This window comes from Erinaceus europaeus, chromosome 10 (assembly GCF_950295315.1).
Source record: "Erinaceus europaeus chromosome 10, mEriEur2.1, whole genome shotgun sequence".
NCBI classification, from domain to species: domain Eukaryota; kingdom Metazoa; phylum Chordata; class Mammalia; order Eulipotyphla; family Erinaceidae; genus Erinaceus; species Erinaceus europaeus.
The window spans coordinates 45,216,002-45,240,089 of record NC_080171.1 but is presented as its reverse complement, the minus strand read 5'-3'; the positions used below and the strand labels follow the sequence as shown (position 1 = coordinate 45,240,089).

General features: G+C 38.0%; 1 long non-coding RNA gene across 1 annotated transcript in view; it reads left to right on the top strand.

Annotated features, from left to right (window-relative positions):
• The first annotated feature begins 9,016 nt into the window (after positions 1-9,016).
• Positions 9,017-24,088, top strand: part of LOC132540733 (uncharacterized) — a 698,115-nt gene continuing 683,043 nt past the window's right edge. Inside the window, exon 1 of the long non-coding RNA XR_009551891.1 lies at positions 9,017-9,565. This is a non-coding gene — a long non-coding RNA (uncharacterized LOC132540733). The remainder of the gene's footprint in view (positions 9,566-24,088) is intronic.

Here is a 24,088-nt window from a genome sequence, read left to right as displayed (position 1 = left end):
TCTCTGATGAACATAGATGTCAATATATTAAACAAGATCTTGGCCAACTGGATATAGCAGCATATCAAAAAGATTGACCATCACAACCAAGTGGGATTAATCCCAGGAATGCAAAGCTGGTTCAACATACGTTAGTCTATCAATGTCATTCACCAATAAAAGCAAAGCCAAAAACCACATGATTATCTCAATAGATGCAGAGAAAGCCTTTGACAAAATCCAACACCCATTCATGCTCAAAACTCTACAAAAAATGGGAATAGATGGGAAATTCCTCAAGATAGTAGAATCCATATATAGCAAACCAACAGCCAACATCATACTCTATGGACAGAAGTTGCAAGCATTTCCCCTCAGATCAGGGACTAGACAGGGCTGCCCACTATCACCATTACTCTTCAACATAGTATTGGAAGTTCTTGCCATAGCAATCAGGCAAGAGAAAGAAATCAAAGGAATATAGATTGGAAGGGAAGAAGTCAAGGTCTCACTATTTGCAGATGACATGATAGTATACAAAGAAAAACCTAAAGAATCCAGTAGAATACTACTGGAAGTTATTAGGCAATATAGCAAGGTATCAGGCTACAAAATCAATGTACAAAAATCAGTGGCATTTCTCTATACAAACACTAAAACTGAAGAAGAAGACATCTAGAAATCACTCCCATTCACTGTTGCAGCAAAATCAATAAAATACCTAGGAGTAAAGCTGACCAAAGAAGTGAAAGACTTGTATACTGAAAACTATTGAGTCACTCTTCAAGGAAATAGAAACTGATACCAAGAAATTTAATGACATCCCATGCTCATGGATTGGAAGAATAAACATCATCAAAATGAATATTCTCCCCAGAGCCATACACAAAATTAATGTGATGCCCATCAAAGTTCCACCAAGCTTCTTTAAGAAAATAGAACAAAAACTACATTCATTTATCTGGAACCAGAAAACACCTAGAATTGCCAAAACCATCTTGAGGAAAAGAAACAGAAACAGAGACATCTGTTGTTTGAGTTCGGGGCGCCAGTAGGCCGGGGTAGCTTCGCAGTGGTAGACAGAGACTCGAGGACACATGGCTGAGCAGAGAAGCTGTATTTCTTTATTCAGGAGCAACAATTCAAAAAACTAGTCTAATCTAATCACCAGACCATCACCACACCATGTCGTCCTCCATCTTTCTCCTCCGGCGGCAGCCGCAGGAACTCAGGAAGTATGTAGGATAGGGGGCGGGGAGAAGGGAGAAGTGCGAAAGGCAAAGACTAAACCATGATCTCCCAGAGGCGGGGGAGTGAGTCCAAACGAAGATGAAGCATACCAAAAATTCCCCCTTTTCTTTTTAACTAATTGACCATAGTATCAGGACTGTGGGGTGAACAGAAACCTATATCGTACAGGCATTTTTTTTAAAAAAAAGAAATTGGCACAAACATGGAGGAACAAGTAAGTGAGCAATAAGAACCAGTGTGATGCCAAGGGAAGGCCTGAGGGGGGCGTTTTTTTGCCTCTGTGGGCAAGGCTTTAATCAAGTTAAAGGACCTTTCCTGCCTCTGGGGCTTCTCTTGCCTCTGGGGGGCATTACTTGCCTCGATGGGCATTTTTTGCCTCTGTGGGCATTACCTAGCATGGAGGGAGGGTATGGCCTAGAGTCCCAAGGCAGCTGGCTGTAGTCAGTCTTTGAGAAACCCAGAAGCATAAAGGGAAGCTACTGTAGGGTTGTGTACCAGTAAGTCCGATAGAAGTGCCAGTTCAAAGTAGATGTCCACCGAAGAATTGCTGGGGGGGGGGTGAATTGTTGCATGAGGAAGGTCAGCCGTTGGAATTCCACTTTTTTGTAGAGAACTTGACCCTTGCAATTAACTTACTATGAAACAAAACTTGTAGCAGGTTAGAAGTTTACCACAATTGATAACTCTATTACAATTGGAAGCCTTTTTTGGTATGATTTTAAGATTGTTTAAAGTTTAAACAATAAAATGTGGAAAGGTAAACAGAGAACCATGGAAAAAAAAGAAAGCTTCAGGCATGAGAATCATTAGCATAACCATAGTGCTATCTACCCCACCCATATTTGAACACACACATAAACATGGTTTTCATATACACAAGGAGAAAAACTTTTGTTACGAAGACATGTCATTTTAAACACGAATTTAGATCTGTACTGTCTAGTTGTTCAGGGGTGCATTGTCCAGCGGTGGCTTCTTGTGCAACTTCAGCTCCAGGAATTGTAGGTAGCGGTCTCTGCAGGAACCTCTGTGTATTCTAGCTTTTCTGACTTCAGAGCTGAGTTGGGGATCTCAGCCAGGGGGCCCAGTCCCGGCAGGGAGCCCGCGGTCTCCAGGTGGTCCGGGATCTGCCCAGACTTCATACCAGGAGGGCGGGCGGGCCAGCAGTCCAGAAGGCAAGGGCCAAGGTGCCCCGGGGTGGCAGCCAGGATGGGCTGCAGCCCTGACCGCCATGTCTGCTGCCTTGCTCCCAGTGGCTGAGCAGTGTGGAGGGAGCATGCGCCCAATGCCCCGCACCACACGGAGGCAAGCTGGTTCATGTGGGCAGGCGGCGGGCGGAAAGCAGTGCGTAGTCCAGAGAGAAATGTTTCAGAAACAGAAAAACAGTCTCATGAAGAAAGGGCAGAGGCCTTTGGAAACCTCTTCTCAGTCAGAAAAGCAGCCCATAATGGATTCACTTATCTGGGGGTTGCACAGGTTAGGTCCCATGTTGGGCGCCATATGTTGTTTGAGTTTGGGGAACCAGTGGGCTGGGCTAGTTTCGCGGTGGTAGACAGAGACTCGAGAACACACAGCTGAGCAGAGAAGCTGTGTTTCTTTATTCAGGAGCAACAATTCAAAAACTAGTCTAATCTAATCACCACACCATCACCACACCATGTCGTCCTCCATCTTTCTCCTCCGGCGGCAGCCGCAGGAACTCAGGAAGTACATAGGATAGGGGGTGGGGAGAAGGGAGAAGCGCGAAAGGCAAAGACTAAACCACCGGAGGTGGGGGGGTGAGACCAAATCAAGATGAAGCATACCAACAGGTATCACACTCCCAGATCTCAAACTATATTATATTATCATCATCAAAACAGCCTGGTACTGGAACAAAAATAGGCACACAGACCAATGGAATAGAATTGAAAGTCCAGATCTAAACTCCCATACCTATGGACATCTAGTCTTTGATTAGGGGGCCCAAAGTGTTACATGGAAGAAGGAGGCTCTCTACAATAAATGGTGCTGGGAAAACTGGGTTATAACATGCAGAAGAATTAAATTGAACCACCTTATCTCACCAGAAACAAAAATCAACTCCAAATGGATCAAAGACCTGGATGTCAGACTGGAAACTATCAAATACTTAGAGGAAAACATTGGTAAAACACTTTCCCACCTAAACCTCAAGGACATCTTTGATGAAATAAACCCGATTGCAAGGAAGACTAAAGCAGAAACAAACCAATGGGATTACATCAAATTGAAAAGCTTTTGCACAGCCAAAGAAACTGTCATTGGATCCCAGTCACTTTCAAAGCCAGCAACAAGCAGCTCCTGACAGCTTTCAACCTGACGCTGTTGACTGGCTATGGAAGAAGGGCAAACGCTAGAAGAAGAAGAAACTGTCACACACACAAAGAGACCCCTCACAGAATGGGAGAAGATCTTCACGTGCCATACATCAGACAAGAGACTAATCACCAAAATATACAGAGAACTCAGCAAACTTAGCAGCAAAAAAGCAAATGACCCCATCCAAAAATGGGCAGAGGATATGAACAAGACATTCACTACAGAGGAGATACAAAAGGCTAACAAACATGAAAAACTGCTCCAGGTCGCTGATTGTTAGAGAGATGCAAATAAAGACAACACTGAGATACCACCTCACTCCTGGGAGAATGGCATATATCAAAAAGGACAGCAGCAACAAATGTTGGAGAGGCTGTGGGGACAGAGGAACTCTTCTATACTGCTGTTGGGAATATAAACTGGTCCAGCTGCTCTGGAGAGCAGTCTGGAGAACTCTCAAAAGGCTAGACATAGACCTTCCATATGACCCAGTAATTCCTCTCCTGGGGATATACCCCAAGGATTCCATAATGCCCAACCAAAAAGATGTGTGTACATCTATGTTCATAGCAGCACAATTCATAATAGCTAAAACCTGGAAGGAATCCAGGTGCTCAACAGCAGATGAGTGGCTGAGAAAGCTGTGGTACATATACACAATGGAATACTATGCAGCTATTGAGAACAATGAGCCCACCTTCTCTGACACATCTTGGACAGAGCTAGAAGAAATTATGTTAAGTCAGCTAAGTCAGAAAGATAAAGATGAGTATGGGATGTCCCCACTAATCAACAGAAGCTGAGAAAGAAGAACAGAAAGGGAAACCAAAAGCAGGATCTGATTAAATCGAGAGCAGGGCACCAATGTAAAAACCCTGTGGTGAGGGTGGCCACTGGGCTTCCCGGCACGGTGGGGGGTTGGGGGCTGGGGGTGGGTGGTGGGGATGGGACACAGTCTTTTGGTGGTGGGAGTGGTGTTAATGTACAATCCTATTAAAGTGTAAACATATAAACCACCATTTAATTAATAGGAAGAGGCGAAAAAACTGATGATATGTCTAGAACTTCTTAAAACACAGACTGAGTCTTTTTAATACATAGGCTGTCTTTGATATGTTGTCTCTCCCAAAATCCTAGACCAGGGAGAACAGAAGCAACCGGTAGCACAGCTATATACAAGATGCTTGGTATTATGCCCCAAACCCTATCAAAGGGACTTTCCAAAGTTAACCCTATCACCAAATAATGTGACAATAACAATAATTATCCATTGTCTTCTTGAACCCTAAGACAACAGGAACCTTACATTTCCACTATAGAGCCTAAATTTCCCCCAGTCCTGGAACCTTAGGGTGGGGCCCAGTTTTCTGCATGCTGCTCTCAATTCAAATCAAATAATATTGCATCCATGGATCACAACCTAATCAATGCAACAAGTGCCACCCCACTGCAGCATGCTTCACTTCAGACTGTGACCAGAGACTTTAGCCACTAGGTTCCAGATGCCAGCAAAATGCTGACCAGACTTCCCTGGACAGATAACCCCATCAATGTGTACTGGAGCTCCACTTCCTCAGAGCCCCACTGTACTAGGGAAAGAGAGGCAGACTGGGAGTATGGATCGAGCAGTCAACACCCATGTTCAGCGGGGAAGCAATTACAGAAGCCAGACCTTCCACCCTCTGCAACCCACAAGGACCCTGGATCCATGCTCCCAGAGAGATAGAGAATGGGAGGGCTATCAGGGGAGGGGATGGGATATGGAGATCAGGTTATGGGAATTGTGCAGAATTGTACCCCTCTTATTCTATGGTTTTGTTAATGTCTCCTTTCTAAAATAAAAAAAAAGTAAAAAAAAAAAAAAAAGAAATACATGCACAAGGTCTGAGTTAAGTGATTTCATGATTTCACACTCTATTATCAACAATAAAACTTTCTGCTTGTAGTTTCTGCCAATCACCATAATTATCAAAGAAAAGGTGGTGTAAAGGGACAACCAATTAAGTTGAAACCATATTTGCAGGCTGAAGAAAAAAATAAAACAAAGATGGTGTTGTGTGAGACTATTACAAGTCAGACCTCCATATTTGGTGGTCACAAAATACCTGTTTCAGGTATTGTCTCCCTTACAACAGGTTACATGCTCTTTCCAGTTCTTACTATTGTGTTACCTATTTCCCCTTCTTTATTTTAAAATCCATAAATTACTATATTATTAGGAAGTTTTTCCATAAAGGTATTAACATATTTTTGGGACATAACAGGAAGTTGCTGCTTTAAGTTTGCTACCCATGAAGTATTAATCCTAATTAAAAAAAAAAAAAAACTGAGACAAGGAAGTACTTAAATCTTTCACAAATACAAATGAAATTTGGAAATTTCTTCAAGTTATAGTAGGGTGTTGAAATTAACCAAAGTTAAAAACTTCAGGAGGCAAGGCATATTATAACTTAACTTTTGGTAAATGAACAAATATGGCAAATAAAGAGAACTTCAAAAGAAACTAATCTTGTATGACTGATATTTAGGGTCATGAATTTTCCCCCTACACATTCCTCTTCATATTATTTTTATTTTACATTTGTTAAGGTTATTTAACAGTGGACCACTGACAATGACTAATCTAAAGAGGTTCTGTCTTTAAAAGTAAATATACAAATGTAAGGGTGATATGGACAACTGCCTTTTATTTAAGAAGGAAAAATAGACCATAATATAAGAGAAAGTATAGAGAGATAATTAAATAATAAAACTCTCTTAAATTTTCAGGTTTGGTGCTATAATCCTCAGGAAAGATATTCCAATTTAATTGAATCACTAATGCAATCTCTAAAGAAGGTGATCAAGACTAACACCTGTGGTGTTCTTAACTGGGGGAGGGTGTAGCAGGGAGGGGTGAATCATTCTTCCATTGTTTAAAGTATCTTGTTTCTAGTTCCAGAGGGCAGAGAAGGATAGTTGCCTAGAAGCAAGAATAAATCAGCCCCAGGGAGCATTGTCTCTTAAGAGATGCCAGCTTTGAGCTGTAGTTGAGATGAGTTGTTTCAAGTTGCTGAACACCCCCATACAGCAGTAAAAGATATAAGATATCGACACGCTCAGCTGCATCTTGTTAAAAGCTTCCTGCGGGTTGGCAGAATGAAATCTTTATTTAAAATACACAAACTATTGTCAAGGGAAATATGGAAAAGAGAACACAGTAAAAGGGCCAAATGCTTTGCTTAACCCACTTAGAAGCAGCAAAAAGGGAGAAGTGGTCACTTGGTTTTTGCAAGCAACAACAGCAAAAAAAGTGACCAACTCTACCTCATCAACATCTATCTGCTTTTCCCATGGTTTCAACATGCATTATTTCTTTTATTATTAATTATATGGGCTTCTGGGGGAGGGAAAATATATTATTACGAATAGCCAAGAGAGGAAATCATTTTGTCTGCCACTTGGCATTAAGTACAGCAGTATATGTAATGGGTGAGTGATGAAAGGAAACAGCAGCAGCTCTGTGCCCCAGCATCCCTCCTCCCAGTCTGCTTTGACTTGCTCTTGGTAGTCAGAGGCTTTCTAATAGAAAGTTCATGTAAAACCATTATTGAACACTGACAGGAAGGAACTGAGACAGGAGTGAGTGGTATCTATGTGTGCAGAGGGAGAGGGAGGAGGAAAGGGAGGGAGAAAAGGGGAGAACAGAATAAGTTAGTCATCATCTTACACAGACAACACCATAAGGGGCAGGTGCTTTGCATAATTACAAAGAGGGATGCACAGGCACACACACTTGCACACATGGTTTAAATCTTTGGTTTAGAGCCTATCATTTCCAAGAACAGCTTTAAGTGATAATGAATCTCTACACGTGGACTAGTTCAGATGAGTGTCATCAGCAGGATTGAGAAGGTTGACTGGGAGCAGGGGATGGTAATAAATAGATTCAGAAGAAGGGTCAGTTCTGAAGGAGAGTAGACATGAGTAGCAATGAAGCAGGCATGAAAAGAAAAACAAAAAGGTGAAAGGACCTGGGAGAAAATGTCACCTGTATTGATTAAGCTTTATTTCTCTTTGGGAGAAAGTGGTATTTCTGCAATGAGACTATGGAAATATAAGGAAAGTAGCTTTCTCTCTTTCCCTTTTCCTCAGTGCTTAGGGCATATTTAACCAGAATGTACCTATAGTGCTCTTTTATATTATTGCAAGCAGGGTAATTATTTTGACCTTTTTTTCTTCCAAAGAACCAATGTAGGGCTGCTGGTGACTCTTTAGCAAATAATGATATGATTTGTTGCCACAACAGCACGCTCTGATCAGTCATAAATGACATTCATGATAAGTGCTTTCTCCTAGATTCCTTCCATCTGATCCACCCCTTCTTTCCTGCTCCTGACTCCATTTCTAGCTTTGTTGAGGGGTGGGAAGGGGTGGTGGTGGTGGACCTGGGATGGCGGTATGCTGGGCAGCCCTAAGAAGTATCTTTCATTTCTTCAGTCTGTGACACACCTAAGAGGCACTGGCCACTTAACTTTGGTGGACTAAGTAGGCAAGGAAGAAATATCCCTGTTAATGCCTGTGGATGTCCTGCTAATAGAAGTGTTTTACAGCAACTCTTAAGGTTTTCTCCTTATCAACTAGAACCTTACTAGAGTCATAGCTCTCCCTCAAATCCAGCAAGACTGTCAAGCGAACCAAAGGAAAACTACATACAGTTTGAGATGCAGAACACCCCATGCACGTTGTAGCTTCTACTCTCCTCATGCTAAAGTGGGCTCTATGTAAGTGCCTATTGTATTGAAATTCAATCTCTACCTCTTGCATCCCACCCCCCCAACACACTACCTCCAACCCATCCCGCCAGCTTCCATCCAATGAAACCGCTAAAAAAAAAAAAAAAAAAGAAAAGGAACACTTGAAGAAGCCCACCGGGGGTTCCACACCTGGACAAGCTTTCTTGGTTGGTCCCTGCCTGACCTGTCCTCTCCCCGCGCCCACCGCCTTCCCCCGGAGCCCTGCGATCATGCCAAGACCTCCTGGTCTCAGAATCAGTCCTGTCCTCGCCAGGGCAATTCCTGGAGGAGACCAGGTCTCCCCTCCTCCCTCCCTGGTTCGCTTTCCCGAACCGCCGCCGCTGCCGCCACCGCCCCAGCGGCTTTCAGAGCTTCCCGCGCCTCGTCCTCCCTGGCTTCGGCTCCCATCCGCTGGCGCCTGGGCCGCGCTGCTGGCAGCCATCAAGTGGCTCGTTAAGGAAATGCAGGTGAGTGCGTGTGGCTGAGCGGCGGCTGCCTGAGACGTGGGGTGTGTGCGCGCGCGTGTGTGAGTGTGTGTGTGTGTGTCTCTGTGTGTGTGTGCGTGTGTGAGAGAGAGAGAGAGAGAGAGAGAGGCAGGAGCACGAGCCAGCGAACGAAAGCGAGCGAGAGTCACCAGGAATTCGCCGCCTCTGCTGCTCGCCCCGCCGCGCCCTCACCCGCGCCCGCACCGGCGACTAGAGCGCGTGGGGCAGCGCCGCGCCCTGACAGCCGCTCGACGCCTCCTCGCCTTCTCCAGGAGCCGCACACCGGCCTCCCCCGCCCGGCGCTCCCCTCCCAGCCCGAGCCCTCCTGCTGCTGCTGCTGCCGCTCCTCCTCCTCCTCAGCGTCCTCCCCTGGCGCGCGGCGCTGACAGGCAGCTACAGCGGGGCGAGTGCAGGTACTTTGCCTCCAGAATAATTTGCGGGACCCAAGCTAGCTTTTGGAGCGCACCCCCCCCACACACACACACCCCGCCGCACCTCCATTTTCTTCAGTTTCCTTCCCCCTTCCTCTTGGAAAAGAAGATCCCACTTTTGAAACAAACGGAACCTGAAGCACCCTGCCAAAGGCTAAACCCGACGGGCAGCGGTGCATGTGCAGTCCTCTGTTGCAGTTTATTCCGGGCCTGTGTGGAATAGAAAGACGGTTCTTTCTTTGATTGGAAGGCAAGAAAAGAGAAGACCCCTCAGGGTTTCCAAAGGACTGGAGCGGCTGCTTTAGTGAGTAAACTGTGTTTCCGTATTGTCTCTGAAGTAAGACATATGCTGAATGTCCTCCACCCCACCCCCTCCCCCCAACCTATGGACACTTTGTTCGTTTTGCCAGGGAAGAAGTTGACTTATATAACTGAATTAGTCCTTAATTGGGAAGTGGTTCGATAAGCATGCCTCCACCCCTGAGAAAGGGCATAGGCACTTCAGTTTGAAAAACCTTGTGGGAAATCTGATTTTTTAAAATGCTTTTTGTTCATGGAAGCCTGCTTAGTGAAACATTGGTTGATTCTGAGGTTCAAGGATGATTACCCAGAGAAAGCTTGAGAATTCAAGCCTGATTGGTTCACTTGTGTTACCTTCACCATCAACCTAATCCACACCAACTCCCCTCCTTCCTTGACTTCACTTGGCTGCTTGTTTTATCTGTAATTCTGAAGATAACTTGCCCCCGCCAAAAATGGGTCAAGGGAAAGTTGATAAAGATGGTTTGAAAGATCAGTCGAAAACCCTGTTGAGAGGCTTCTTAATGCATTTAGGTAGGTAAGATGTGGAGGAAAATCCTGAAATTAGCCTAGTGTGGAGAACTTGGATGGCATTAATTGGAGAAGGAATGTGACAAAGTGTTTTGGAGTTGGCAGGAGCTGAGACTGTGACTTTGACAAAGCAGGTTATAAACTGTGACAGGGGCTCAGCAGTCAGTGACAGGTTTAAGGTGTCTCCTAGGGCTGAATATCTCTGCATCAGAAACTTTTGTAGGCAGTATTTCTCTTGGGGCTAACATTACCGTGTCAGTAGCTGCAGCATTTCTGTAAAAATAAGTAGGAGTCTTTTCTCTCCCTGTGAAAGGGTTAATGATGTCTAGTTTCCATTGTTGTGTTGTTGTTTTGTTTCTTGATAAGAGCAATAGTCTAACATTAGTCAATGTTTTGTAATATCTAAATAAAACCTTTGTGTTATGTCAGGAAAAATAGAGTTGAGTCAGTTTGTTTTGCACAAGAGAATCAATAACATTTCAGCATTTTTTTCTTTACCACTGCCAAATGGAATGAATATAATTCTTGCATTGTTACATATACAGTAGATACAGTAGGAATTGCAGCTTCAGTAAAATGGGTTATTTTTTAAAGAACATCAGCGTTCTTTTACACAATAGCAGTCAGACTGACTAGTGTAAAATAGTGACTAGAAAAAGTTTGTTTTATCTTATTCTAAAACATTTCCAAAAAAAAAAAATCCTTGGAATTTATAAGCCAGAATGAAAATTAAAAATACTTGTGTCACAGATCATTTTTTCCAACCCAATACCATACTATCAGATAATACCTAACAACTCCCTGATATTAATTTTCAGTGTTGGTAAAATGAAAAAGAACATATTACTTAAATAGGTATATTTGCTCAAATAAGTATATAAAAGTAGCTGTATTCATTTGACTTCAATTTTAAGAGTAAGATAAGCTATACTGGCTTTAAAAAGGAAAGATCTTTAGAGTTGGTATACTTATCCAAAGTCTATTACACTGCTTATCTGGGAACTTAAGTTTTTAGGGTAATAACAAGTTAGTTGATGACATTCTCATAGATCAAAATAATTTGAAAAAAATTGTCAGGTGTTTCTTGTATATATTACTTTGTTCCTATTCTGATGGGTTTTCCTGGACATATTACTGCTCCCAGGTGCCATATCTGGTTTTGACTTTAAGTGAATTTAAATAATTTAAACTAAATTCCTTGGTTGATCAGATTCTGATTATGACCTCTACTCATTTTGACCTTAAATATTTGAGAGAATATCTTACATTTGGAAAAAAAATGACAAAGAAAAGATTGTACTAGTCTTTAGTTTTATGTGTGGTTCAACATATTTTGACATATACTATGTGTCTCATTTCTGCAGTAGAAAAGTCATGGCAGAATTGACACCTCTTTGAATTTATGAAAGGTGAGATTTACAATTAATATGAACTCCAATCTGACACTCTTCTTCCTCTCTTGTAACTAAGACACAGGGATGAGGAAGTTAACCTAAATTAAAACCATTTTTAGTAAAGCTCACACATATTACATTTGATCACTGCCTCTAGATAATAATAGACAAAAAGTACTCAAACCTGGATGGTGTTAATTAAATTATCAGACTTTTTCTTATCTAGCTTTCTGTGTGATACAGAGGTGTTTGCAACTTTTAAGTTGAAAGAAGGAAGTTGCTGGTGTAAGCAGTAATGTGTTTTATTATGCAATTGTTCTTGTTATTCAGATCAGATAATGGCCCTATGAAATACATAAGCAGTCTGCAGGGAATGAATGATTAATTCCTCTAATGTGTTTGCTTACTAGAGGAGTTCTTATTAATAAAGTGCTATATACCTGTATTTGCTTAAAGTTGCAATTGGTGAAATCAAACATACTTTCCTTTAATGTTAATATAGAGTTCATAGGTCTGATATTCTAACTATAAAGTTACATAAAGTAACATAAAGATAATTTTGTAGACTCATGGCCATATTATTAAAGCAACTCATTTAATATGATTATCATTACTAAAGTAAATAATTAGAAAAAAGTAAAAACCTTGCTAGATATTATATTGGAAGACTGAACTATTGTTAAAAATTACTTTGATTTTTGTTTTTTCTTCTATTGAATGGAATGGCATTCTGACTTTCCTATCTGTAACTAGTAAGGTGCAGATGCAATCTTCAAGTGCAGAGATTTTTTTTTAGTGAAGGAAAGTATACATAAAAGCTAAATAAAGACTAGTTATATGAAGGAATTTAGATATACTAAAATTTGAAATAACCACTGATGTAAATTATTTTTGTGTTTAAAGAGTGGCATTGATGTAAGTTTCAGTAGCTCTAACATAAGGTTAATTGCAGGGGGGTATTTTATATGATTTAAAAGGACAACTGCCTTCAAAATTGCCTAATTGAATGCTTTTTAGCAGTATGTTTTTCTGTCTTCTACTTTTAATACAACAAAAACATGTTTTCTGAGATTCCTCTGTTACTTGGAGAAAATACCTTAGTTTCAGTAATGTCCATTAAAATTTAACACCTACACTGATTTCAGTATACTTCAACAGTGCAAGATATGATCATATCAATTTAATATTCTTAAATGAAAAGTTGTGAAAGTTGAATGGATGTGACTTTTTGTGGTTGAATAAAATTTGAACTTTTGTATCTCCTTATATTTCTGTGAAAAATCTTTATGAATATTGTCAGTTCATTGTTAGTCAATCTGTTAAAAATTGGCATCTGTAAATAATAAATTAACTTCTACTGGCACAGTTAAACAAGTAGATATTTACTTTACTTGCATTAATGGTTATATTTCAAACTCTTTAAAATTGTGTTGAAAGAAGAATAAAAGATGAACATTATTAACTAGGTGAGCACTTGTGATGGTTGAATCAAAGGTTTTGAGTTTTCCTCTCATCCTTGTAATTGGCTCTGTGACCCCAGGGAGGTAACTCTCTGTACCTGGGTTTTCTTTCTCAAGCAGACAGAATTGGCCTAAAATTCTATATAATTTCCATTATAAAATCTTGTGAAACCAGCCAGTATCCTTACTGATACGGTTAACAGTAGCATTTAGCAAATTTTCAGATTACACTATCACAGTTTGTGAATCCATACAGGATTTAGAATAGCCATCTACTTAGAAAAAATACTAAGGAAATTGTCCTTAAAACATGTTCGTACTACCAGGACAGTATTGCTATGTGCTTTGAATTTTTTAGGTGGAGACTTTTTTTTTTCAAACTGAAAAAAAAAAGTTTTGTTTTGGAGAAGGTGGAAGATGGATATTGTGGAAGGAAAGGGTCTGTTAAAGTTCCTCTAAACCACTCTTTGCTACTGAAAGACTATAATATGGATTCTTTTGAGTTTCTTTACTCAGTATCAGAAGGTAATAGAAGATAAAAAGTAAATAAATTGCTCTGTGTCCTTTTTGCCCCTCTTCATTTTCCCATCTGTGCTATTTTACAATATGAATGATTTGAATAAACTCAAGTTTCCCTGAGATGCATATTATTGACATCCATATAAGGGACTACTCCTGGACACATTGATTTCAAGTCCTCTATTTTTAATAGGGAAACTAAGGACTTCAAGGATTAGAAAAAACAAAAATGAGATCTATTTCCTAAATTCACAAAGATGATTGAAATCACAGAGCAGCCATATGTAAGATGCCACTTGATAAGTAAATATAAATTTATAATAACTTATATACTTGTTCCCAAATCATCAGTACAGTAATTCCACTGATGATGTAGGATAGTATGCATTTCATCTAAAATATTTTATAATAACTAAACTTCTAATTATGAAAAATGAATTTAGAGAAAGAATAAATAAATACTATGCTCATCGTAAGGGCCTGTTTTTCCTATAGAAAACCAAGAATTTGTTTCTAGATACAATTCTTGTTATATAATTGGTGGAATTAAAAAAAAACTAAGAAAGTATGTTCAGACCTTTATTTTTTTACATAAATATATTGTGCTGGCTAGTGGATTTTTATTTATATAAAATGCTTTATATTTTAGATCATTGCAGATTATTTGAACATGCTATATTTAAATTTTATTTCAGAATACAAGCTATATCTGACTAGGGTTTTATTTTGTTTTCTTTTCTATGTTTATATTCACATGTGTATTTAAACATATATTTGCAAGATGTAATTTTGTGAAAAATTGTATGTAAAAATTTTAGAAGTATCCCTATAATCATTAAACTATGTATTTAAGAGGGTAATATATCAAACTCCTCTTAATTAGTCTTTTCAAGATATTGCATCAATATATCAATAAATACCTCTCCTTTTATAAATCTATATATATATTTAAAACATACATAAAATATAATTATTCCTAAGGTAAGATGTATCAGAGAACATAGTTTTTCTTTTATACCTGTTTTTATACACCTCACTGCCATACTAACATTAACTGATGAATATGTGAACATATTCACATTTGGTTTTAGTATTATTTAAAAGTAGAAATCTTGAATATAAGATTAAATTAAATGAATGTGATTTACTGGATGTTTTGTAGGATCCATTGTATACATAATGTTGTCGGCTAACTTTGCAAGAGAACAAAGAAATTATTATCCTTAAACACAGAATTAGCAAAATGTTAAAAAAATATATTTTAAGTACACCTATGTTTAAATAATCAGCTAGATAAGTCTATGAATCTATGCATCCATTCATCTTGTTTCAACCACTGTTACTATGATTTGTACCTTTCAAATATTATTCAAAGTTGTACTTTTCAGCTGTAAGAACAAAGCTAAGAAAGCATTGTTTGCACCTATTCCTTTTTAGTACTAACCCATTACAAATATGATACAGGATTTTTATATTGGGATATACACCTACTCTGTTGGGGGAAATGATCCTGGGGAGATGATCCTGTGCCCTAGAATACAGCCTTCTTCCAAGTCCAGAAAAATTTAATTTAGAACACAAAACCAGAAGAAGAGCAATAGAATATTTTCTGTCTATATTAACTAGTCTGGGCCCCATGTACAAAAACTTTGTTTAGGCAGTAGAAAGAGTACTGCCATAATCTAATACACTTCAGATATTGTTCCAGTAAAGTGACCTAGAATAATAGATGGCAAATTCTGTATAGAGTAGGATAAAGGATGGAAGTAGAAAGGAAAAAGAAAGGGGAGACTTATAAATTACCTTAAAATTTGCACTTTCTATTTTTATCCTTTTTATTATACTTTTTATTCTTTCATAAATTAGTTTCAAAATAAAAAGTGTGACTTTTCACCTTAGGGTAAGCTGTATCAGTACATAGCTAACACTATTGTTTCTCATTCTCAACTTTACTGTTGATTTCATGTATCCATATGGAATCACTGAAAAGGTCAGTTTGTCAGTTATGGTCTGTATGAGTTTCTCTTACTTTGCCACAGGACAGGACAAAAATGAGTTCTTTAAAGCTACCTTGTATATCATTCCTTTAATTTGTACTCTTTTCTAATAAAAATCATTGAGACAGACTTACTAATCAGAATTGTACTATATGTACCACTTACATCTTCTAACATTAGATTTTCAGATATCTTCTTAGGCTTCTTGCCTGGCAATACTGAATAAAGCACTCATAAACTACCAGTATATACTAGGTAATTATTATAACATTTCATTACCCATATTGTGACTATTTCTTTTTCTTTTCTTTAATTTTTTTTTTTTTTTTTTTTGCTATAGCACTGATCAGCTTGGCCTTTCTTATGGTGGCATCGGGACTAACCTGGGACCTGGGAGCCTCAGGCATGAGAGTCTGTTTGCATAACCATTATGCTATCTCTCCTACCATATTCCATATTCTTATAAAATATTTATCCATTATAAAAAATGATTCAGAATGGAGAAATACCACTAATGATTCTCTCCTTTAAATCAACAGAAACATTTCCAACTATTGGGTTGTCAGAAAAGTCATGACACGTTTTTGCATAGAAAAACAGAAGTGTCATGACTTTTCCAAAAATGCAATACAAGCTTTTCTTTATTATTTTCCCCTTCACATTTATAATCATCCTGAATAGGAGTGGGGGCGAGACTTGCAGCACTGCTTCACTTATGAAGCTCCCCACCCCCAGCAGGTGGGGACCAGGGTCTTGAACCATGGTCCTTGAGCTTTGTAGCACACCACTCAACCAGGTGTGCCACTCCCTGCCACCTAATGCTAATTTTTTATCTACCTAACTGCAAAGTTCTAGAGAGTCAGCAAGACATATTACCATGCCATCTTTATATCTGCAGAATATGGAAAATTCAAATTTCCTGATCAGAATTTATGTCCTATATACCGATAGATGACAATATGTACCTGCCCTTTTTGTTTGCCAATCCTCAGATTATAAGTTACAGTCAAGAAAGTCAAGGATAGTGATGTTATTTTAACTGCCAAAAAAAAAAAAAAAAAAAAGAAAAAAACATTATAGGCATACTCTGTATTCTGCTCTGTCAGAAACTAGAACAAAAATTCTTACTTGATATGTCAGGTATTTTCATAAGGGGACTTCTGATACATTCATCTTTCCCTTTTTATTATTTGGTTCAAATTTATTTTTTTTAGAAATTTAATGGTTGTGTGTCTTGGTCATAAAAATAATCCTAAACTCACATCTATATAGAAAAAATTGGAAATTTTGTCCCTTGAGTTTTTCCTCATAATGTCCACTAAAAATCCTTGTCAAATATGTACTGATGTTGTTTACCCATTAAGTGAAACTCAACAGGAACATTTTAAAAACCAAGACTAACCCTTTTCTACTTTTGACACTTAAACTAACAACAAAGAAACGTGTGTCTATATTTTAATGCTGGACTATATCATGTTAGGAACATATTCTCCCTTTGCAATGATATCTGTTGTATTATATAGTATAATATACTCAGTTAGCTATTTAAAAATATTTATTTTGTCACTGGTTTATTGTTCTCTGTTCCTGCATGACAAATATACTTCTCCTGGTAACCTTCTTTTTTCTTTTATACTAAAGAAGTTGAAAGGGAAGGTAAGATAGAGAAAAAGAGAGGGGCTGGGTGGTAGCGCAGCTGTTTGAGTGACATGTTACAATGCACAACCACCCCGGTTCAAGCCCCCAGTCCCCATCTGCAGGGGGAAAGCTTCACAAGTGGTAAAGCAGTGATGTAGGTGTTTCTCTCCCTATGACCCCCATCCCTCTTAATTTCTGGCTGTCTCTATCCAATAAATAAAGATAATTTAAAAAGTCTGCATGAAAAGAAAAAATTTCTTAAAGAGAGACAGTAATAACTATCTGTTGCCTTCTTAAACCCTAAAACAGCAGGAACCTCCTGCTTCCTCTATAGAGCCTCTTATTCCCCCAGTCCTGGAACCTCTAGGGGCTCACTTTCCTGCATGCTTCTCTCAATTCATACCAAATTATATTGCATCTGCTGATCCCAGCTAATCTAATCAATGAAACGAGTACCACCTCAGCATGCTTCACTTCAGACTGTATTTAGAGACCTCAGGCATGAATGTCAACCCTTCAGCCTCATTACTTGGGTGAGACCTTTCTTTTCATAGGATTCTATAGTTCCATTCCAGGAGGTTCACTTCCTAACAAAGTCCCAAAACCTAGATATAGACCAGGTCCTTCTGATAGAGCATATTTTCACATGTATCCATAAATTAGGGCAAAATATATACCTGAAAGCAAAAGTACGTAACAGTCTGTAGTGAGTCAGTATAAAGTTCCTCATGAAATAATGTCTTCTTAGACTTAGATATCTTCCTCACCTACTTCCTATTACACTTCTCTCATTCACTCCAAATCTAACGTTACCAAAGCAAGGACTGCAAAGGCTGAGGACAAGAGACTGGCATACATTAATGATGACTCTTTAGTCACTATCAGGCCACCCCATCAGCTGAGGGCCTAGTCAGGGAGTCCTGAGATTCCCAGACAGACAAGATGGGCCTAGACCTTGAATAAATCCCACTCTCTATTGTTACCTGGTCATCACTATCAGGAACAACACAGTAGACCCCTGTGTGGGCCCCCTAGGACCTTGCCCTCAACATGGATCAACAATGGTAGAATGTTCCATCCTCGAAGGGAGGCTGAACAACATACTCTATGTTCCACCTGAGGAAGATGGGTCCTGATATGGGGCAGGTTGGAACATTCCTACTCATGACCACACAATGTGAGCTCAGATCTACAGGGATGCAGAGGTCACGTAGGCTCCTAAGATGAATATGGGCCCCAAATCACATCAAATAGATGGGTTTTACAGTCAACAATATTTATACTCCTTTCTGATATTTGGGAGCTACTCTCTTCCCTAATCCAGATTTCTGGATTTTTTTTTTCCAGCCATGACATCATCTCCCCAGACAATAACTTGGATCCACCTGCATATCAGATTTCAGGCTTAGGGGAAGAAAAAAAGAAACAGCATTAATTGCTTCACTACTGAAAAGTTTCCTTCTGCAGGTGGGGACGGGCTTGAACTGTAGTCTCTGAGTATACACACCTGTGCCTAACCAGGTGTGCCACTGCCTAGCCCCTGAATTAGTTTTTAATTAATACCTATCTGTAGTATTTGTTTCAATGGATCATTGTAAGTATATAAGGATGTCTTGTTTCTTCTTCTATGATGTCTTGGTATTATTTACACTATGTGCCACATTAATTTTATTTTATTGAATAGTAAGTTTTTACTGATATGTTGACCCTTATTCTCAAATTTCACTGTGACTTATTTGAAGCTTAAAATAGGTTGAGGAATCATTAATTACAATAGAAAATATGAAAAATTATTATATCTACATTGACCCATCTAAGGAAAAGGTTAACTGAAATAATCCTTCTACTATTTGTGAAGTGTTTGATGCAGAATATCCTAGTGTCCTAAATTTAAGATGACAGGTAGAGTATATTGGAAGTTTTATAAAATTATTATAAATGCTATAGATACTTAAAACATTAAACAAGAGTGTTGCATTTCTCAACTTATTTTGCTTTAATCAGTACTTATGTCTTAGATACATTGCCAGGTATATTTTAAATTAGTACTAAAAATACCAAAATATATGGGCAGCTTCACTTTTCCACATCTTGAGGAGGTACATATATCACAATGGAAAATTAAATTTGTTGCATAATGCATATTTTAATAGATTCAAACCTCTTTCTTTCAGCTATGAAAGCTATATAAACACTTTGTGAAAAGTGCTTTCTCTAGATCTTCCCTAAGATGTTATGGCCAGTTGCTAAGAAAGTTGAATAAATTTTCAGTTGCACACAATAGGTGAAAAATAAAAATGTTCTAACCTGGACAGTGTTATAATGCAAACTTGCTCATTGGACACCTATGAGTTAATTGATAAACTATATTTTTTAAGTTTTATTTTTTATTTATTTTCCTATTTTGAAATGACAGTAAATTGAGAATGGAGGGGGAAATAGAGGGAAAAAAGATATCTGCAGTATTACTTCACTGCTTGAAAAATTTCCCCTGCAGGTAGAGACCAGTGACTTGAGCCTAGATTCTTGCTCATGGTTATATGTGTGCTCAGCTGGGTGCCACTATCAGATCCCTAAACTACCTGTTATGAGTCAAATTTTGATCATCTATCACTAGAAAACTTATAGGAGTAGTAGTTGTGGAAAATGAAATACAAAGTGGAGGTCTGGGGGATGGCACACCCAAGTATAATGTATTGGTTACCATGTGCTAGGACCCAGTTTCAAGCTCCCTGTCCCCACCTGCAGCAGAGAAACTTCAAGACTGGTGAAGCAGTGCCACAGGCACACCCCAACTCCAACATCTGTCCCACTCCCCTTCCAGAGAGAGAGAGAGAGAGGAAGAAAGAAAGGAAGAGAGAAAGAAAGAGAGAAAAAAAAAAGTGGCCACCAATAATATTGGTAGAATTGTGTAGGTATATAACCCCCACTCTAATCCTGGTAGAAAACAAGCAAATAAAAAAGGAAAATAAATACATAAATATTAAGATGTTATGTACTTCATAGTGGTGGTGATTAGCAATATTATATTATGTATTTGAAAGCTGCTAAAGATATTAAAAATTCTTATAATAAAGAAAATTTGGGGGGGGGGGCAGCTGATGGCACGCCCAGTTGAATGCACATATTACCATGTTCCAGGACCCAGATTCAAGTCCCCATCCCCCATCTGTAGTGGGGATTCATGAGTTGAGGGTCAGTGTTGCAGGTGTCTCTCTCTTTTTTAAAAATATTTTTTTATTATTTATTTCCCCTTTTGTTGCCGTTGTTGTTTTTATTGTTGTTGTTGTAGTTGTTGTTGATGCCGTTGTTGGGTAGGACAGAGAGAGAAATGGAGGAGGGGGAGAGAAAGACAAACACCTGCAGACCTGCTTCACTACCTGTGAAGTGATTTCCCTGCAGGTGGGGAGCCAGGGCTCAAACTGGGATTCTTATGCCAGTCCTTGTGTTTTACACCACCTGTGCTTAACCTGCTAAGCTACCACCTGACCCTCATCTCTCTCTCCCTTTCTATCTCCTCTCCCCATGTCAATTTCTCTCTGTCCTATCAAATCAATGAAATAAATGGTAAAAATGGCTAGTAGTAGTATTCTATGTGATTAATGTTACTAATGTTTAATGTGTTGATTTCTCAATATTTTAAAAGATATAATTTAATTTTTATATCATTTAGGCCTTGTTAAAGAGTGAAAAACAAAGAAGCTCTTAGCATTGTCAATAGTTTTATTTGTTTATTTTCAATGTATTAGGAACAAATATAGAATAAAATGTTTTTAGAGTGGTATCCTATTTTTTCTTGAAGTGCAATGTGTATATATATATATGCATATATACATATTAATGTTTATACAGTTTAACTAGTGGAATACATTTGAGATTAGATTTCGAGGGCAAATAGATGAATAGATAGAGGTAATTAGAATTATTAAAATGTGTAGCTTTAAGAGAGTAAAGATTATTTGTTAAAGTAGGTTGTCTTAATTTGTGCCAGCATTCACATTTGGCTATTGGGGCCTTGCCATAGAAGATATAATATACTACCAGGTCCATTTTCATTTTTCATCAGATTTTTCCCTGACCATAAGTTTCCCTCAGAGCCTTTTCAAATTTTCATAGTTCATTTCAGTAGTTAGAATAAAAGTAGTACAGACAGACTGCCTTATGAACAACAGGAAAATATTTTTCATAATTATTGAGTTTGAGGAATCAAAAAATCAAGGTACTGGCATATTTGGTATCTAATAAAAGCCCATTTCTTAATTTTGTACTGTGTTCTAACATGGTGGAAAGTGCAACACAGCTTTCTGTCTTGATAAAAATGCTGATAATCATGCTTGATGAGCCTGCACTTGTGAACCAGTAGCTCCCTAAAAAGATCCACAACCAAATACCATCTCATGGGGGAATTTGTTTCAATGTACACAATTTGGACAATCATACTCAATACATAGCATCAATCTTACCTAGATGACTGGTTCTTGTCTTCCTACCTGTACTTAAGCTCCTCTAGGCTTTTACCTGTCACCAAATAATTTCTTTCCAACAACTAAATCTGATCATGTTAAGACATTATTACATTACTCCTAATTACTGCATGATAAATTTTGAAAAAATCTTGTAACATAAAAATGATCTTCAATTTTTAACTTCCAAACTACATTTTCATTATGTGTTTGCCTTCCCCTGGGATGTTAATGGAGCTTAAATAAAGACATAAATGCATCTTAAAGCTAAAATTCAAACATTAAAGTTGTTAGTGATGAAAATGATAACTTTAATTTACATTACCCTGTTTAAAAGATTGTATTAAATATTGCAATATATATATATATATATATATATATATATATGTCCTTCATACACTAATTGAAAATATGATTTCTGGAGTATCACAAATATTCCTCCTGATGGTGTGTGTGTGTGTGTGTGTGTGTGTGTAACCAACTTTAGAGGGACCTCTTTCTTTTTGTGGCTTTTCTCAAGAAGAACCACTTACAATATTACATCTCCAAAACAAATTGATCAGTCTTGTTGCTTCCTAGCAGCAGCTAGTGTCTGCCATACAGAATAATGATCTCTAGCAAAATGTTATATTGTGTTTCCCTGACAACTCCGAAGTGGTCAGCCTCCTTTGACTTACAGTTCTGGAACTGTATGGGTTTCTTACTACATCCCAGCCCCCATAGACATAGGACTTGCTGCTCACAGCCTGGCTGAGCTCCAAGTCTTTGTTTCTAGGCATGCTACTGTAACATCTGTTGAGTATGGCATGTATGGTGTTACTCTCCTCATTCTTAAGAATATGGGTACACATTCCAGGGTTGTAGCGTGCATTATATAACATGAGATCTATATTGGAGAAACTGTTGCTAATAAATAAGGGGAGAAGTATATGGTGTTTTTTTTTGGGGGGGGATAGTGGTTTGGTACAACGTGAGACATAGCAATGCTTAACTTGGAGAAATATGTAGCTATACCCTTCTATAGCAGTCCTATAAATTGACATTTCCTCAATAAAGTGTTATTGACGTGAGAATAAAATGTATTAAAATGTTATAGAAACAAAAATATGCTTGATAGTATATTTCTGAGGAAAATGAAAATTAGGAAAGAACTTTCAAGTAGTTTTAAATCTACCTTATTTTACTTCTAAACAGGGATTTAAAGCATATATTATAAAAAGGGGTGAGATATTATTGTACTAGAATGTACAGTCTAGTATTTATACTTTTTGAGTTCTTGAAATATTACATTAATTAAATTAATTTTTTTTGCTAATTAAAGAGAGTGGGAAAGGGAAAATACCAGAGCATCACTCTGCCATGTTATGCTGGGGATTAAACTCAGGACTTCATACAATGAATGCTTTTATGTACTCCAGTACTTTGTGTGCTGCTAAAATATTTTCTATTAAAACATATTTGTAAATCATATGTGTAGATATATGAAATGTCTCTCAAGAATGTTGTGTATTTGATGACATACAATGATTTTCTGTTTCATTTACAAGAAAATGTAATTTTTCCAGTGAAATTGTTTATATAGTGATTTTAATTTTATAATTTTATAACCTTTTATGATTTTATACATGTTAACCCATATTTTAAGTAGGTAAGTGTATATAAGAATAAAAATATATAGTCGAGAGTTGGGCGGTAGCGCAGCAGGTTAAGCGTATGTGACGCAAAGCGCAAGAACCTGTGTAAGAATCCTGATTCCAGCCCTGGGATCCCCACCTGCAGGGTAGTCACTTACAAGCGATGAAGCAGGTCTGCAGGTGCCTATCTTTCTCTCCTCTCTGTCTTTCCCTCTTCTCTCCATTTCTCTCTCTCCTATCCAATAATGAAGACAGACAACAATAACTACAACAATAAAACAATGGCAACAAAAAGGGAATAAATAAATATTAAAAAGTATATATAGTAACTACTTCTATCTTGCACTACTATCTAAAGAACCTTTAACATGAAGAAATTTGTTTTCTTGTATCAGCAACTAAAACTAATAGTTATTGAGCCAGAAAAACAATATTTTGGGTGAAAGCTTCACAAAACATTTTTTTTTCTTTCTAGTAGTCCTTCATTGGGGAAATGTTAATTGACAAGGTTACTGATATCACAAGGCTATATTTCCACATTTTCCTGCGATAGGTATCAGTACATTTCACCTTACACCTAACCATAATTTTGTGCTGGAGGGAGTTAGGTCTTATACTGCCTCTTTTTTTTAAAGTGGTATTTAATTTATAAATTCTTATAGGTGTGTTTAGGATTAAGTAACTTAACATCCACATGATTGTTTTAATAGTTTGGAAAATTGTAAAATATTCATGAACAATTTTTGTGAAACTATTCTCCTTTATTTTCATTTTAGAATAGATAGTTTAGATGTTTTTAATTTATATTGCATTTTGGTCTAGCAATAAAAAAATCAAGTCCAAAACATTTTATTTTATTAATGTGTTGAGATCCTATGCTATCCAATGCCA